Source organism: Lissotriton vulgaris, chromosome 3_2 (genome assembly GCF_964263255.1).
Source record: "Lissotriton vulgaris chromosome 3_2, aLisVul1.2, whole genome shotgun sequence".
NCBI lineage: Eukaryota > Metazoa > Chordata > Amphibia > Caudata > Salamandridae > Lissotriton > Lissotriton vulgaris.
The window spans coordinates 297546171-297562584 of NC_141690.1; the positions used below are offsets into that span (position 1 = coordinate 297546171).

The 16414-nt window shown below is 47.7% G+C and overlaps 1 protein-coding gene across 1 annotated transcript in view; it reads left to right on the plus strand.

Annotated features, from left to right (window-relative positions):
- Positions 1-1174: 1174 nt before the first annotated feature.
- Positions 1175-16414, plus strand: part of LOC147725752 (NXPE family member 1-like) — a 280513-nt gene continuing 265273 nt past the window's right edge. Inside the window, exon 1 of the mRNA XM_086964425.1 lies at positions 1175-1293. The gene's annotated coding sequence lies outside the window, so the exon portion shown is untranslated. The remainder of the gene's footprint in view (positions 1294-16414) is intronic.

Consider the following 16414-nt stretch of genomic DNA (forward strand, 5'->3'; position numbering starts at 1 on the left):
GAGAAAGCGTTGCGAATACCTAGGTAGGTGAGCCCAGGTGTTAGGCTGGTCACTGTATGCAACAGGCACCGCGGACGGTGCAAAATGACTGAGAAGGAAACATACCAGCACTTTTCACTGGCTTTGCTTCACATAAGCGACACACACGCAGGTAGAGGGCTGTGTTGGGATTTACTTGCCAGCACTAATCCTGATCTGCGTTGGAAAGTGGCCCATGTGCTGCTTTATTATTATATAGTGCCAGATTCGACGCCCGAAGGGGTATCTCCGCGCTTGCCTTGGGAACCCGTCCTGGCTTTTCCCTGTGAGATAGCCCCTACAGGGCATCCCCAAGGTGAAAGCCAGGCATCCCGCCGCGGGGGGCCGTTGTGGAGATTAAGCAAGCTTAATGCCCAGAGTTTCAGAGTGTGAACCCATGATTAGGGTCAGGTACCGGAGCGAGAATTATCGAGTCCATGGACATTTGAGCTCAAGACCCTGCCGCGTCGGGAATTGAACCCTGGTCCCGGGTCTGACCTCTGCGTCAGGGTCTGCCTGCTCTAACCAGTGAGCCACACTTCTCCACTGAGCTTTGTGCCAAGGAGCTGTTTTATAGGTTGTACGTGCGCATTCCCATGCAAACACCCAGGGTTTCTGATGCAAAGCCCAGCTACTAAAAAAAGTAAACAGGACTTTGTGCCAATAAATCTACACTTTCTCGAAGCAGCGGTAAAGTGTTGTGAAAATGTGAACGCGTACTCTTCCAATCCAAACCTATGCTGGACATCAGACGTCCACCCTGGCATTATTACAGAATGAAAATAATATTAAAGCATCCCTGCAGCCTGGGAGTGCGCCTGCCTTTCCTTTCGCTTCAGAACTCTGCCAATGTGTGTGTTTCCTAAATAGGAGCCTGCTCGCCAGCGCCCCTAGCATCTATTATAAAAGAAGCTGGCTTCCCCCCCAACCCCAGAGATTTACTGTCTGCTGCACCCCTGCTCAGGGGCAGCCAAAGCTGGAGGTGCCCCCGGCTGTGGGCAGGAAGCCGGGCCCGGCTGAACGAGGGGCAGTCCCTAAAGATCTGACACTTGGCAGCGGGCGAGGGATGGGCAGGGCCGGAAACAAATGAGAAATTAATGTTAGCACTTCAATTACACAGTAATCAGAGCCCCGCCTAAAGGACTTGAGCTTGTCATGAAATTGTCCTCAGCGAGGAGAGAGGCGCAGCCAGCGCTGCGACGACAGCTGGTGACACAAGAGGCTGAGCGCTGTGTGATCTGAGCACAAGAGACGCAGGGTCTCGAGTGAACACAGGTGAGTGCACGATGAGGAGTGTGTGAGGTGACTGAAGGGGTGGACAGTGTGTGAGGTAAGTCAAGGGTTGAGGAATCTGTGAGGTGAGTCAAGGGGTGAAGAGTGTGTGAGGCGAGTCAAGGGGTGAGGAGTGTGTGAGGTGACTAAAGGGGTGGACAGTGTGTGAGGTAAGTCAAGGGGTGAGGAATCTGTGAGGTGAGTCAAGGGGTGAAGAGTGTGTGAGGCGAGTCAAGGGGTGAGGAGTGTGTGAGGTGACTGAAGGGGTGGACAGTGTGTGAGGTAAGTCAAGGGGTGAGGAATCTGTGAGGTGAGTCAAGGGGTGAGGAGTGTGTGAGGCGAGTCAAGGGGTGAGGAGTGTGTGAGGCGACTGAAGGGGTGGACAGTGTGTGAGGTAAGTCAAGGGTTGAGGAATCTGTGAGGTGAGTCAAGGGGTGAGGAGTGTGTGAGGTGACTAAAGGAGTGGACAGTGTGTGAGGTAAGTCAAGGGGTGAGGAATCTGTGAGGTGAGTCAAGGGGTGAAGAGTGTGTGAGGCGAGTCAAGGGGTGAGGAGTGTGTGAGGTGACTGAAGGGGTGGACAGTGTGTGAGGTAAGTCAAGGGGTGAGGAATCTGTGAGGTGAGTCAAGGGGTGAGGAGTGTGTGAGGCGAGTCAAGGGGTGAGGAGTGTGTGAGGCGACTGAAGGGGTGGACAGCGTGTGAGGTGAGTCAAGGGGTGAGGAGTGTGTGAGGTGACTAAAGGGGTGGACAGTGTGTGAGGTAAGTCAAGGGGTGAGGAATCTGTGAGGTGAGTCAAGGGGTGAAGAGTGTGTGAGGCGAGTCAAGGGGTGAGGAGTGTGTGAGGTGACTGAAGGGGTGGACAGTGTGTGAGGTAAGTCAAGGGGTGAGGAATCTGTGAGGTGAGTCAAGGGGTGAGGAGTGTGTGAGGCGAGTCAAGGGGTGAGGAGTGTGTGAGGCGACTGAAGGGGTGGACAGTGTGTGAGGTAAGTCAAGGGTTGAGGAATCTGTGAGGTGAGTCAAGGGGTGAGGAGTGTGTGAGGTGACTAAAGGAGTGGACAGTGTGTGAGGTAAGTCAAGGGGTGAGGAATCTGTGAGGTGAGTCAAGGGGTGAAGAGTGTGTGAGGCGAGTCAAGGGGTGAGGAGTGTGTGAGGTGACTGAAGGGGTGGACAGTGTGTGAGGTAAGTCAAGGGGTGAGGAATCTGTGAGGTGAGTCAAGGGGTGAGGAGTGTGTGAGGCGAGTCAAGGGGTGAGGAGTGTGTGAGGCGACTGAAGGGGTGGACAGTGTGTGAGGTAAGTCAAGGGGTGAGGAATGTGTGAAGTGAGTCAAGGGGTGAGGAGTGTGTGAGGCGAGTCAAGGGGTGAGGAGTGTGTGAGGCGAGTCAAGGGGTGAGGAGTGTGTGAGGTGACTGACGGGGTGGACAGTGTGTGAGGTAAGTCAAGGGGTGAGGAATCTGTGAGGTGAGTCAAGGGTGAGGAGTGTGTGAGGTGACTAAAGGGGTGGACAGTGTGTGAGGTAAGTCAAGGGGTGAGGAATCTGTGAGGTGAGTCAAGGGGTGAAGAGTGTGTGAGGCGAGTCAAGGGGTGAGGAGTGTGTGAGGTGACTGAAGGGGTGGACAGTGTGTGAGGTAAGTCAAGGGGTGAGGAATCTGTGAGGTGAGTCAAGGGGTGAGGAGTGTGTGAGGCGAGTCAAGGGGTGAGGAGTGTGTGAGGCGACTGAAGGGGTGGACAGTGTGTGAGGTAAGTCAAGGGGTGAGGAATGTGTGAGGTGAGTCAAGGGGTGAGGAGTGTGTGAGGCGAGTCAAGGGGTGAAGAGTGTGTGAGGCGAGTCAAGGGGTGAGGAGTGTGTGAGGTGACTGACGGGGTGGACAGTGTGTGAGGTAAGTCAAGGGGTGAGGAATCTGTGAGGTGAGTCAAGGGGTGAGGAGTGTGTGAGGAGAGTCAAGGGGTAAGGAGTGTGTGAGGCGACTGAAGGGGTGGACAGTTTGTGAGGTAAGTCAAGGGGTGAGGAATGTGTGAGGTGAGTCAAGGGGTGAGGAGTGTGTGAGGCGAGTCAAGGGGTGAGGAGTGTGTGAGGTGACTGAAGGGGTGGACAGTGTGTGAGGTAAGTCAAGGGGTGAGAAGTGTGTGAGGCGAGTCAAGGGGTGAGGAGTTTGTGAGGTGACTGAAGGGGTGGAGAGTGTGAGGTGAGCCAAAGGGTGAGGAGTGTGTGAGGTGAGTCAAGGGGTGAGGAGTGTGTGAGGCGAGTCAAGGGGTGAGGAGTGTGTGAGGCGAGTCAAGGGGTGAGGAGTGTGGGAGGTCAGTCAACGGGTGAGGAGTGTTTGAGGTGAGTCAAGGGGTGAGGAGTGTGTGAGGTGAGTCAAGGGGTAAGTAGAGTGTGAGGTGACTGAGGGGGGAGAGTGTATGAGGTGAGTCAAGGGGTGAGCAGAGAGTGAGGTGACTGAGGGGGGAGAGTGTGTGAGGTGACTGAAGGGGTGAGTAGAGTGTGAGGTGAGTCAAGGGGTGAGGAGTGTGTGTGAAAATGGAGAGAAGGATTGGAGTTCTGGACTTTTTGGTTCCGTCCAGAGGTGTCAGGGTACAACACCCAAAGACCCCGGAGTCCCACCTGTCTTGGTGCACAAATGAACAGAAACACGGGCTTCTCGATGGTGGCGTCAAAGACCAAAGGTTTATTACTGCAGGGACACAGAAGTCACAGAATCTACACACGGGCAGAATTCAGGAGACTGTTCGATTTGTACAAAGTGGGTTGCTCCTTATATACTAAAAATTGTGCTCTAGGCAAATATTTCACATGTCGGTACATTCCCAAACCTTTTGTGTCTCTAAACAATAAATATTTGGCGTTTACACAGGAACTGTCGATAATATCTGATACCAAACATCACGAAGAGGGGTTCCCACCAGTCCATCACAATCCCTTGTCAATATTGCATTCAAGAGCCGGACCGCCTCATCGTAAAGTTCGTTACCTCCCCCTAATAAAGGCCAAGAAGGAAAGGAGCAGAGCCAGGTGCAGAAGATAGAAAAGCGGGATAAGAGATGTTTGTAGGTTGTAAATGGGCAAGGCTACCGGCTTCGGCCGCCTAATCATGATCAGGTACAATGGACAGGAAAACCAGTTCAGGTGGGCTGGCCTCGGGCAGAGGAGGCAGCCTTTGTCGAGTCATGCAGCTTCAGCGTGATCTGGTTTAAGGTGTACGTGTCATGTAAGAGGTGAATCTCCGGTTAGGGCTACGTGTCCTTAATCAAAGTGGAGTGAAATGAAGTGATCAGAGGCTATTGCATATGTGAGGGCAAGGAAACACAAAATGGCGGCCATAATCTAAGATGGATGCCGTGGGTATATCAGAAATGCGTCAGTGGAAGGAGTGCTCTTGCTCGTAGCGTAGCGAAAACACTAGGATATACTAGATGGATCATTTGCGGTTCGCTGATACTAATTTTATGTATTTCCGACAAACTTGAAAACACGGGTTCAAGTCGTCACGGAACCGTCACGGAACCTCAGACCCTCCTTTTGCCCTTACATAGGCAATTACTCAATCTATGTCTGAATCTAGTTCTATGTTCATCAGGTCAGTGACATGTTGTTGTATCATCATCCTTTCTCGTGTCTTTTCTCCAAACGCAGGTGGTTTCCTAAAACAAGTTGCAGCAAAAAGACTACACAGAGCAGGACCACACTGGATAATCAGACAACATGAGAATAGGAATACTAAGATGACACCAATGACCATTAGAACCTTCCATCCCCACGCTGAGATCAGAGTCCAAACCCACTCCATGAAGGACCAGTTTCCCTTGTCTACATGTATGGAGTCCGAAATCTTGTGCAACTTAGAGATCGCCTCGTAAACTGTTGGAGCATTATTAGGAATAAAGACACAGCAGCTCGATTGGATCATTCTGCATACCCCACCTCGATCTGCAAGTATAACATCTAGAACCATACGGTTCTGCAATGTCATGAGTCTATCCGCCTGAAGCTCAGCTGTCAGATTGCTAAGGGCACCAGCAGTTTCGGTAATAGTAGATTCAACTACCCGTGTTAGCTGACGTATGTTTCTACTATTGGCCATAGGCCCCCAGAACGGAAGGAAGCCTTTGAAGAAGTCTCCAGCTTCCTGACCAGCGGTATCTTCCTTACTGAAAACACCTCTTGCTACTCTTGTTCTGTGGTAATCCGGTGAAGCAGTGTATGTCGGAGGCAACAATCGAGCAATATAGCATGAACCTGAGAAGTCAGCAGGCAACCATGTATAAGCTCTGTCTCGACAGATGAAGTAGGTACCCCTAGCAGTAAGGAAGGCAGGGGAAGAGTTAGCCGGAAACACATAAGTCTCTACGCACTCACTCCTCCCTAGCTGAGCTCTCGGATTTCTCCCATTACCTTGCAAACAGACCTGACCTCGGTGAGGTACGACCCAGATTGGAGTTGAGCTTTTACGCTTGCTTTCTCCTAAACTAAGGCGATACTCTGAAGTATTCCAACTTAAATATACTCGCAATTCGTCTCTAGGGTAAGATGGAGTATTATTGACGTCCTTGACCATGTCAATAATTCCCTGGACTAAAGCTTTGTTGGCAGAGTTATATTTAGTGGAGCGTGGTGGACGTGGAGGATAGGTTTCAAGGGCATAAGCAAAGATGGTTTGGAAGGCCTGAAACGATCCATTATAGCTGTAAGGTAAAACCAAATAGGGAATACCTTTATCCATAGTGTGAGGTATCAAGCCACACACCCAGCAGTCTGTAGTGTTAACTACCAGTTGGTGTTGGTGCAAGAGCTGTACAAAAGTATTATTAATGAATTCTGAGCGTCGAGCTTGCTCATGTTCAGGAAACGAGTGAAAAGAGTGTATAGAAGAAACAGTAGAAATAGCTGGATCAAGGGGAGGCACTGTAGAAACTGGCACAAAAATCAAATTTATGCTAAGGACAATTCCACCCACCAATGTTGCTAAAACAATCAAAAATGTAATGGCACATTGCATCAAGAAACATTTGCTGTGAAGAATTCTATTTAGTCTGTTTCTGCGAACATAAATCACATTTTCTCGTTGCAGCGCAGGAAGTTCCATCTTCTACAATCCGCTCGCGACCACTGATGATGTGTACGTAGATGAAAATGCCTCTGTCAGCCCTGGGAGTTCCCAGTACTAACAGAAAGATCGACCTTGTGTCAGACCCCTGCAAATTCAAACTAGGCACACAGCCACGACCCTACGGCTACCCAGACGGCAAGGCAATTTAAAAAACAATAAACAATAGCAAACTTCCTGGCTGAAAAGCAAAAAGTCCAATGTATATAAATATCAAAATCACAATATGCAGTTGCCTGCTTTATTAGTTCGTTTTATGGCTTCTGAGGTTGTATCCTTTCTTTGCTGGTACTGTTTGATCGGAAAATAGTGTATCACTAGCAGCTGTTGCAGAGTTTACGTTCGCAGATGGCAAAGTTTCTTTTGATGCTGGAGACAAATGTTCAATGTTCAAAACAGTCTTTTCAGGAGGAGAGTCAAGTTTCAAAGTGTCAGTAATTAAATCGGCATCACTGAAAGGGACAAATCTCGGAGTTATTTCAGATTCGGAGGCACCAATTCCCTTCTTCACCCAGTCGTCGTAGGGCAGCGGCAGTGGAACACGCTTTACGTGAGAAGCGTGGATCCAGTTCTTCCGGCCAGCAACACGTACAGCTGTCCTCGTTGCCAGCAGGATTTGGAAGGGGCCGATGTAGCGAGGCTGAAGATTCTTTGTCCTCGCGAAGTTCCGGACCACTATGAAGTCACCCGGTTTCAGTTGATGCCCTGGACTCTCCGGAGGCTTTGGCAAAGCATCAAAAACCTGTTGATGAATAAGACTTAATTTAGCAGTCAAGTCGTAAAGGTAGTCTATCAACATAGGATATTCAATGGAGCAGAATTGTTTAGGCCTTGGCACACCCCAGACATTTGCCGGGCGGCCAAATACAATCTCATATGGAGAAAGCCCTTATTCTAGAATGCACTGTTGCTCTCGTTGATAACAAGGCCAAAGGAAGTGCGTCTGGCCAAGCCAAACCTGTGGATGCTTGTATTTTGGCTAATTTAAGTTTGAGGGTGCCATTGTAACCCTCCACTAGACCAGCTGACTGGGGATGGTTCGCACTATGAAATTTTTGTTTCAATCCTAGACCAGCACACACACTCTGCATAACTTTCCCTATAAACTCACTTCCGTTATCTGACCATACAATCCGTGGCATTCCATACCTAGGAAAAAATTCTTTGAGAAGAATTTTGGCAGTTGATAAAGCAGTGTTGTCCTTTAGTGGGTATGCTTCTATCCACCTGGAAAAAGCACAAACTACCACCAGGACGTATTTTAAATTGTTGCAGCGTTCCATGTGAATGAAGTCTAACTGTATTACTTCAAAGGGACAGGAAGGAGGAGCAAAATGACCAGCTGGAGTTGGAGTTCCCTTGCCAGGATTATGCATCAAGCACACCATACAATTTTTCACCACTCTCTCTGCACACTTACTGATTCCCTCATTTTTCCAGACCGAAGCCAACATCTTACAGATTCCTTTAGAACTTATGTGCGCCACTCCATGCGCCATTGTCACTACTGCAAGCACATACGCATCAGGCAACATCCAACGCTGCTGTTCTGTCAAATCGATCCAACATCCATTCGAGTCCAATTTGCCCGTACTTTCTCTCCATACGCGTTTCTCTTCCTCAGTCGCTTCTTTCTGAATCTCTTTCACACTTTCCATTGTGTCTTCACACATTCCAGACTCAGCAATCCATCTTGCAGACGTAGCAACATACATTCTACTCATCATGTCTCTAGCTGTCTGTTTAGCGATTTCATCAGCAAAGGCATTTCCCCGACCAACATCATCCGTGATTGCTTTATGAGCACTGCACTTCACAATCGCAACTTCAGTCGGCAAGGTTAAAGATTCTAACAAGTCGTTAACTAGCTGACCATGTTGAATCTTAGTCCCATGGGACGTAATGAAACCCCTTTCTCTCCACAACCGGCCAAAACTATGGGCCACGCCAAATGCGTACTGACTATCTGTAAACACATTCACTCTCTTTCCCTCAGCTAAAACACACGCTCTCGTAAGAGCTATTAACTCTGCAGCTTGGGCAGAATTCTGACTCACTCTTGCAGTCTCCACAATTGTCTTCAAAGTCGTTACCGCGTAGGCAGCAGTCACATCACCATTCTCCAATTTAAAACATGACCCGTCCACATACAGCGTACCATCCGGGTTGGATAGGGGAGTATCCCTCAAGTCGATACGACCTTTTGTCTCTTCCTCCGTTTTGAAATAACAGTCATGTGGCTCAGAATCACTCGACTCTTGATCAGTCGGCAACAATGTTGCTGGGTTCAATACATTGCATCTTTTGATCTGAATATGACTCGCTAATAACGTCAGCTCGTAACCAGATAATCTCGCACTAGTAAGGTGTTGTGTCTTCGTTCGGTTCATGAGTGTGTCCACTGCATGAGGAACCATGACCACTAGCATATTGTTCATCACCAAACCAGCAGATTGTCGAATGGAAGCTGCAGCTGCCGCTGTAGCCCTCAAACAACTAGGCAATGCTCTAGCTACCGGATCTAATGTTGATGAGAAATACGCACAAGGGCGTTGTTTATCACCAAACTTCTGCGTCAGGACACTCAACGCGCAACCTTCTCTTTCGTGAACGTAGAGCGTGAATGGCTTACTGTAATCAGGTGTGCCCAATACAGGAGCTGAACACAAGGCTTTTCGTAATTCAGTAAAGCTCTCTTGACATTCATCAGACCATGGCACCGGACTCGGAACATTTTTCCCAGTCAAAGCTACCAATGGCTTCGCTAAAAGTGAAAAATTTGGGATCCATTGCCTACAGTAAGAGGTAATACCTAGAAAGGCACGTACTTCCCTCTGTGTGCGTGGAACACTCATCTGCGTAATTGCTTTTATTCTTTCTGGGGTCAACTTCCTTCCCTCCTTTGATAAGAGGTGACCTAGGTAGGTTACTTCTTGGCAGCAGTATTGCATTTTGGAAGGTGACACCTTATGATTCAAATCAGACAAATGATGCAATAGTGAAATTGTAGCTGCTTTGCAAGTTTCCTTGTCATCGGCAGCCACCAAAAGATCGTCTACGTACTGTACTAGGGCAGAGCCTGGAGGAAGGACAAAAGAATCTAACTGACTTTTTAAAGCTTGACTGTAAATGGATGGACTTTCACAGTAGCCTTGTGGAGCGCGTTTAAATCTGAAACTGCGACCTCCTAAACAGAAGCCGAAAATATCCCTACTTTCTTCAGCTATCGGAATGCTGAAAAATGCATTCTTGAGGTCTATAACTGAAAACCACGTAGCTGTGGCAGGAATCAATGTTAACAAGGCAGTAATGTCTGGCACTACAGGAAACTGTGGAATTACAATCTTATTAACTTCTCTAAGGTCTATGACAAACCTATAGACTGGAGGCTTTGTAGGATCAGTTCGTTTCAAAATCGGTAATACAGGACTATTACAAACATTTCCTCGTGTTTCTTCAACCACACCTTTTTTAATCAAATCTTGCACAATCAATAAGAGTGCACGCTCACCTTCATTCGATATTTTATATTGAGGAATTCTTGGAAATTTCACATTCGTTTTCAAAGTTACTACATACGGTGGAATTTCTAGTAGACCTACATCGTTGGGACCAATCGCCCAAAGAGAATCAGGGAGTGAACGTAGCTCCGGCGGGAGTGCGTCCATTGACAAGTACATCGGAGAGATGAGTCTTTTACCCAAAGTAAGCTGTACTCCTTCCGGAGAACAGTACAATGTCGCATATAGTCGTTTTAACAAATCTAAACCAAGCAGATTTTCATTACAACCTGTCGTCAAAATCAAGGGTGCTTTCAATTGACACGGTCCAACAGAAATAGACAAAGGACCAGATATCGGGTTGTACACAGGGGCGCCTGAAAAACCTACGGAAACATTTGTTGAGCCAGACAAAGGTGCGCCAGGGAGTTTCGCATGAATTATAGAACTTTTCGCGGCACCAGTATCCAACAGAAACGGTTCGACTACACCTGATGTTGCTACTGCGACATAAGGCCCACTCTGATCCACTGGAACTGATACTACTCCCTCTCTCTGTCCATGGCTGTCCTAGTACCCATTTTGTTGAAATCCCTCTTCAACCTCACAATAATCCTCAACAAGATATTGCTGAGATCTATTCTGTTGAGCTGACTGTATATTTCGTTGATCAAAGTGATTAGAAGGACGATCATTCGTTTGTGGAGGCATAGCACCTCGTCCTCGTCCTCTAGAATTCTGTGCATAACCACCACGACCTTTCTGAGCTGCTGCCGCATTATTTTGCGCTAAAATCTGACAATCATTTTTATAGTGACCCTCTTTCTTACAGTACGCACACTGATTCCACTGGTATTGAGGCCTGGTCGAATTATAATCTGTCTTTTGATACGAATTCTGTTGCATATTAGTCTGATTCGTGCGAGGCGGATACGCCTGCTGTAAAAGAACTTTAGTTTTTAAATCTTTCGTTTTCTTCTCTGATTTCTCCTTTTCCTCTTTATCCCTATTTTCGTAGTACTGTGCAGTCGCAAGTATTTGCGCTGTCGTAGATACAGCCCACGCACTTTCTGAGTCTTTCAATTTATTGCATAATTCAGGTAACAAATTATGCACAAATTTATCGACAAACAATCTCTGTCCTCCTTCAGTGCTCATGTCCTGACCACTATGATCCACAAAAGTCTCTTCGAACCTCGTGAAGAAGTCGGAGACACTTTCGTCTTTCTTCTGCTTGCATGCAGACAATTTATCCCAATTAACACGCAATGCTGGCATCAGAGTCTTCATTAAATCTATTATTCTGCCAGGAAGATTAGCAATTAGGGGTTCGGGTTTCGCACCACCTGTTTGCTGAGCATCTGCTGCAGTGATAGCTGCCCAATCACCACCTAAAGCAGCCTGATGATCCTCTCTACGAATTTTAGCCCACACTGGTTGCGGAACTACATTACCAAACAACATATCAATGTCGGCTAAGTTCATTATACAAGCCTCAACTGTCTGTGTCAACTCCTTGTAATATCCGGCTGGATTCTTACGTGGATCTGGCAAGGCCTGTTTCACTGCTAACACTTCTGCTCGCTTCCATGGAATATGTATCCATACTCTTTGGAACTGTGCTGGAGCAGCTACAATACCAGCATTTTGATCAGCTTGCACAGCTTCGCGCCAAATCGGAGGAACCTCCCTCATAGGATATTGGCGATTTGGCTTGACTTTACCTTTCTCTAAATCTCTCGGTGAACGAAGAGATGGATCAATCCTAAAACTCAAAATGAGTTCCATCGCTTCCTTTATATTATCGCCCACTATCATTCCAGCAGCAAACTCTTTCTGCACTTTAATTAAATCTTCCAAATCTGATTCAACATCGTCTTCTTCTATTCCCTCACGCAACAACGAGCACATCTCGTCAAAGACGTATCGCTGTGTTGGCTCTCCCCATTGCATAAATGTCTCTAACACATCTCTCGTACTATATCTTCTAACTTTTGTAATCCATCTGAGAGCCGTGGAGTCTAAAACTCCCCGTTCCTCAGTACTTGGAAGCTGACTCCGTCTCTGAACAGAGTCAGGAGTAGGAGTCTTAATCAAGGTTTTATATATAGGAGACAGCATATTAGTAACAGAATCAGTGATTCTTCGACGAACAGAAAGTGGAGTTAGTACACTCGCAGACATAGAGAATGCAGTCGAGGTAGGAATAGATGACGAAACAGTAGGAGTATCGAGAAAAATAGTTTGAGGACCAGTAGGTACAGTGGTAGGTATAGGAGCGGGCAGTGCGGGAAGAGGAGGAGCTGTAGGAACATTTACATTCACCATGGGAAGTATAGGAACTTGATTCTGAGGAACAGGAACACCAGGTTGTCCAGCAACCGGCAATTGAACATTCGGTATAAGTTGGGCCGCAGCACCTTGTGCATACGGTGGAGGCGAACGTAACAGATAAGACAGCAGAGGATCGTTTTCGGAATCCTCCAGTATCTTAGCCATTTTCGATGGCAAGGCAGGATAGCACTTGTCAATCGCTAAGTTATGCTCTCTAATGGCTACATCTATGGCTTTCTCACACTCGTCAGCCTGTAACTGTTTAGTCGCTTGCTCTAGAGTTAACTCTTCTTGCTCTTTTTGCTCTTTCTTCAACCTTTTCATTTCTCTCTGTTTGGATTCTTTCCGCCAATAACGAAAAGAGTCAAACATTGCCGGCCGGGCTTTCTTCCTAAACAATTTCGCTTCTAAATTGTCAAGGATCTCTTGTTCAAAACTACCATGCAGTGGCCAACTAAGGACACCATCCTTCTTACAATAACGGACCCATATCTCATTATAAGTTATAGGACCCACACCATACTTACAGTATAAATCATAAAGGGGAGTCCCAATCGGAGGAACCAGACAAGAATCCTCTAATTGTGAGTCACTGTTGCAACTAAAACAAGACAACATTTTCCGACTTACCATTTTCAGTCTGGAACACAAGACAAACAAACACGGAACAAATTGTGCACTTGAACCAAGAACTTAGGCCTACCAAAAACGAACTGATGTATCGATACCCAAAACTGAACCAAATAGATTATCGTAATTAGAACAACTAAAGATAATCTTACAAAACCAAACCAAACCAAGAACCGATCAAGGATTTTTAACAATCCTCACAAAAGTAACCAGCTAGCTATCACTAAATACTTAACTGAGTCACTGAAGACGTCACCAAGGAGAAAACCCGTCACGTTTCGCCGTACTAAGGACTGCACCACTTCGGGTCCAAGACAGGGCGACGGTCAAGGCAACGGCCCACTGCAGCCGTCCTGAACGGGAACCCTCGTGGAAGAGAACTTCAGGGCCACTTTTGCGATATGCCGGGATCGATGAAGTGGGGCGCCTCCCTCAGGAATCTTCACACGAAGCTTCTCGAACTCTTCAGACTTTTGGACCGGTACCGAATGACGTCGCCCCACGTTGGGCGCCAATTGGAGTTCTGGACTTTTTGGTTCCGTCCAGAGGTGTCAGGGTACAACACCCAAAGACCCCGGAGTCCCACCTGTCTTGGTGCACAAATGAACAGAAACACGGGCTTCTCGATGGTGGCGTCAAAGACCAAAGGTTTATTACTGCAGGGACACAGAAGTCACAGAATCTACACACGGGCAGAATTCAGGAGACTGTTCGATTTGTACAAAGTGGGTTGCTCCTTATATACTAAAAATTGTGCTCTAGGCAAATATTTCACATGTCGGTACATTCCCAAACCTTTTGTGTCTCTAAACAATAAATATTTGGCGTTTACACAGGAACTGTCGATAATATCTGATACCAAACATCACGAAGAGGGGTTCCCACCAGTCCATCACAATCCCTTGTCAATATTGCATTCAAGAGCCGGACCGCCTCATCGTAAAGTTCGTTACCTCCCCCTAATAAAGGCCAAGAAGGAAAGGAGCAGAGCCAGGTGCAGAAGATAGAAAAGCGGGATAAGAGATGTTTGTAGGTTGTAAATGGGCAAGGCTACCGGCTTCGGCCGCCTAATCATGATCAGGTACAATGGACAGGAAAACCAGTTCAGGTGGGCTGGCCTCGGGCAGAGGAGGCAGCCTTTGTCGAGTCATGCAGCTTCAGCGTGATCTGGTTTAAGGTGTACGTGTCATGTAAGAGGTGAATCTCCGGTTAGGGCTACGTGTCCTTAATCAAAGTGGAGTGAAATGAAGTGATCAGAGGCTATTGCATATGTGAGGGCAAGGAAACACAAAATGGCGGCCATAATCTAAGATGGATGCCGTGGGTATATCAGAAATGCGTCAGTGGAAGGAGTGCTCTTGCTCGTAGCGTAGCGAAAACACTAGGATATACTAGATGGATCATTTGCGGTTCGCTGATACTAATTTTATGTATTTCCGACAAACTTGAAAACACGGGTTCAAGTCGTCACGGAACCGTCACGGAACCTCAGGAGTACTATGTGAAGTGAGGGCAGAAGAAGGGTGTATCAGGTGAGTACAGAGGACAGTAGTATGTGAGGTGAGTGAGGAGGGCAAGGGGTGTATAAGTGAGTCCAGAGGACAGTAGTATGTGAGGTGAGTGAGGAGGGCAAGGGGTGTATGAAGTGAGTCCAGAGGACAGTAGAATGTGAGGTGAGTGAGGAGGGCAAGGGGTGCATGAAGTGAGTCCAGAGGACAGTAGTATGTGAGGTAAGTCAAGGGGTGAGGAGTGTGTGAAAAATGGAGAGGGGGAGTACTATGTGAAGTGAGGGCAGAAGAAGGGTGTATCAGGTGAGTACAGAGGACAGTAGTATGTGAGGTGAGTGAGGAGGGCAAGGGGTATATAAGTGAGTCCAGAGGACAGTAGTATGTGAGGTGAGTGAGGAGGGCAAGGGGTGTATGAAGTGAGTCCAGAGGACAGTAGTATGTGAGGTGAGTGAGGAGGGCAAGGGGTGTATGAAGTGAGTCCAGAGGACAGTAGTATGTGAGGTGAGTGAGGAGGGCAAGGGGTGTATGAAGTGAGTCCAGAGGACAGTAGTATGTGAGGTGAGTGAGGAGGGCAAGGGGTGTATGAAGTGAGTCCAGAGGACAGTAGTATGTGAGGTGAGTAAAGAGGTAAGGAGTGTACGAGGTGAGTCCAGAGGATGAGGAAGGAGGAAGGTGAATGCAGAGGGTGAGGTGTGTCAGGAGTGAGTGTAGGAGGCGGGGAGTCAATGAGGTGGGAGCAGAAGGTGATGAGTATGTGAAGTGATGGCAAAGGTGGAGTTGTGTGTGAGGCCGAAGGTTATGAGTGTGTGAGGTGAGGGAAGGGGTTGATGAGTGTTTTAAAAAGAGTGCTGAGAGTTTGGAAGGTGTGACCTGAATGTTGAGGGTGAGGAGAGTGAGTGCAAAAGGTGTGGAGTATATCAGCTGAGTACAGAGGATGAACAGTGTGTCCAATGACAGCAGAGGACATGAGATTGTGCGGTGAGGCAAGAGGGGGATGGGATGAGTGAACAGGTCGATGAGCGTGATGAGTGCGGGAGAAGGAGCATGTGGGAAGAGTGCAAAAGGGGATGAATGTGCAGCATACGATCAGAGGCTGATGCATGTGTGAGAAGGGAGTGCAGAGTGCCAGGGTGTTTGAGAGGGTACATAGGGTTAGAAGAGGGCATTAGTGCAGATGGTGGGGTGTTAGTGCACAGGGCGAGATATGTGTGATGTGAGTTTGAAGGGTAGGAGGTTTGTGAGGTAAGTATAGTGGATGAGAAATGTTTGAGGTGAGTTCAGAGAGTGAGGAGTGTTTGAGGTGAGTGCAGATTGTGAGGAAAACGGTGAGTGCAGAAAGTCATTTGTGCAGAAACTTATTTGTGTGAACTGAGTGCAGAGGCAGATGAGCAATTGAGGTGGGAGCAGAGTGCTGAGGAGGGTCTCATCTTGGTTCAGGGGGTACATAGAGCTTTTGAGTTCAGGGTGAAGTTTGAATTTGAGTGAGGAAAGTCTGAGGTGAGGTCAGAGGCTGAGGAGAGTCTCATCTGAGTGCAGAGAGGAGAGGGTTTGTGGTCAGGGTGAAGTTTGAGTTGAGCCCTGAGGATGATGAGTGTTTGAGGAGAATGCATAAGATGAAGTGTGTTTGAGGTGAGTGCACAGGGTGGGGATTGTGTGATCTCATTACAGAGGGTGAGGAGAGGGAGTGAGTGAGGAAAGTGAGAATTGTTTCAGGTGAGTACAAATGTTCAGGATTGTGTGAGGTCAGTTTAGAGACTGGAGGTGAGTGCAGAGGGTCAGCTGGGTGAGTTAAGTGCAAAGTGTCAAGAGAGTGGGTGAGTGGAGAGAGTGAGGAGTGTGAGGTAAGTACACAAGGTGTGGGTGGGAGTGAGTGCAGAGGGTGAGCTGTGTGAACTGAGTGCCAAGTGTGAGGAGAGTAGGTGAGTGCATAGAGTGAAGAGTGTGTTAGGTGAGGGCAGAGAGTAGTGATGAGTGTAAAGGGCAAGTTGTGTGAGTTAAGTACTGAGTATGAGGAGGATGGATGAGTGCACAGAATGAGGAGTGTGTGAGA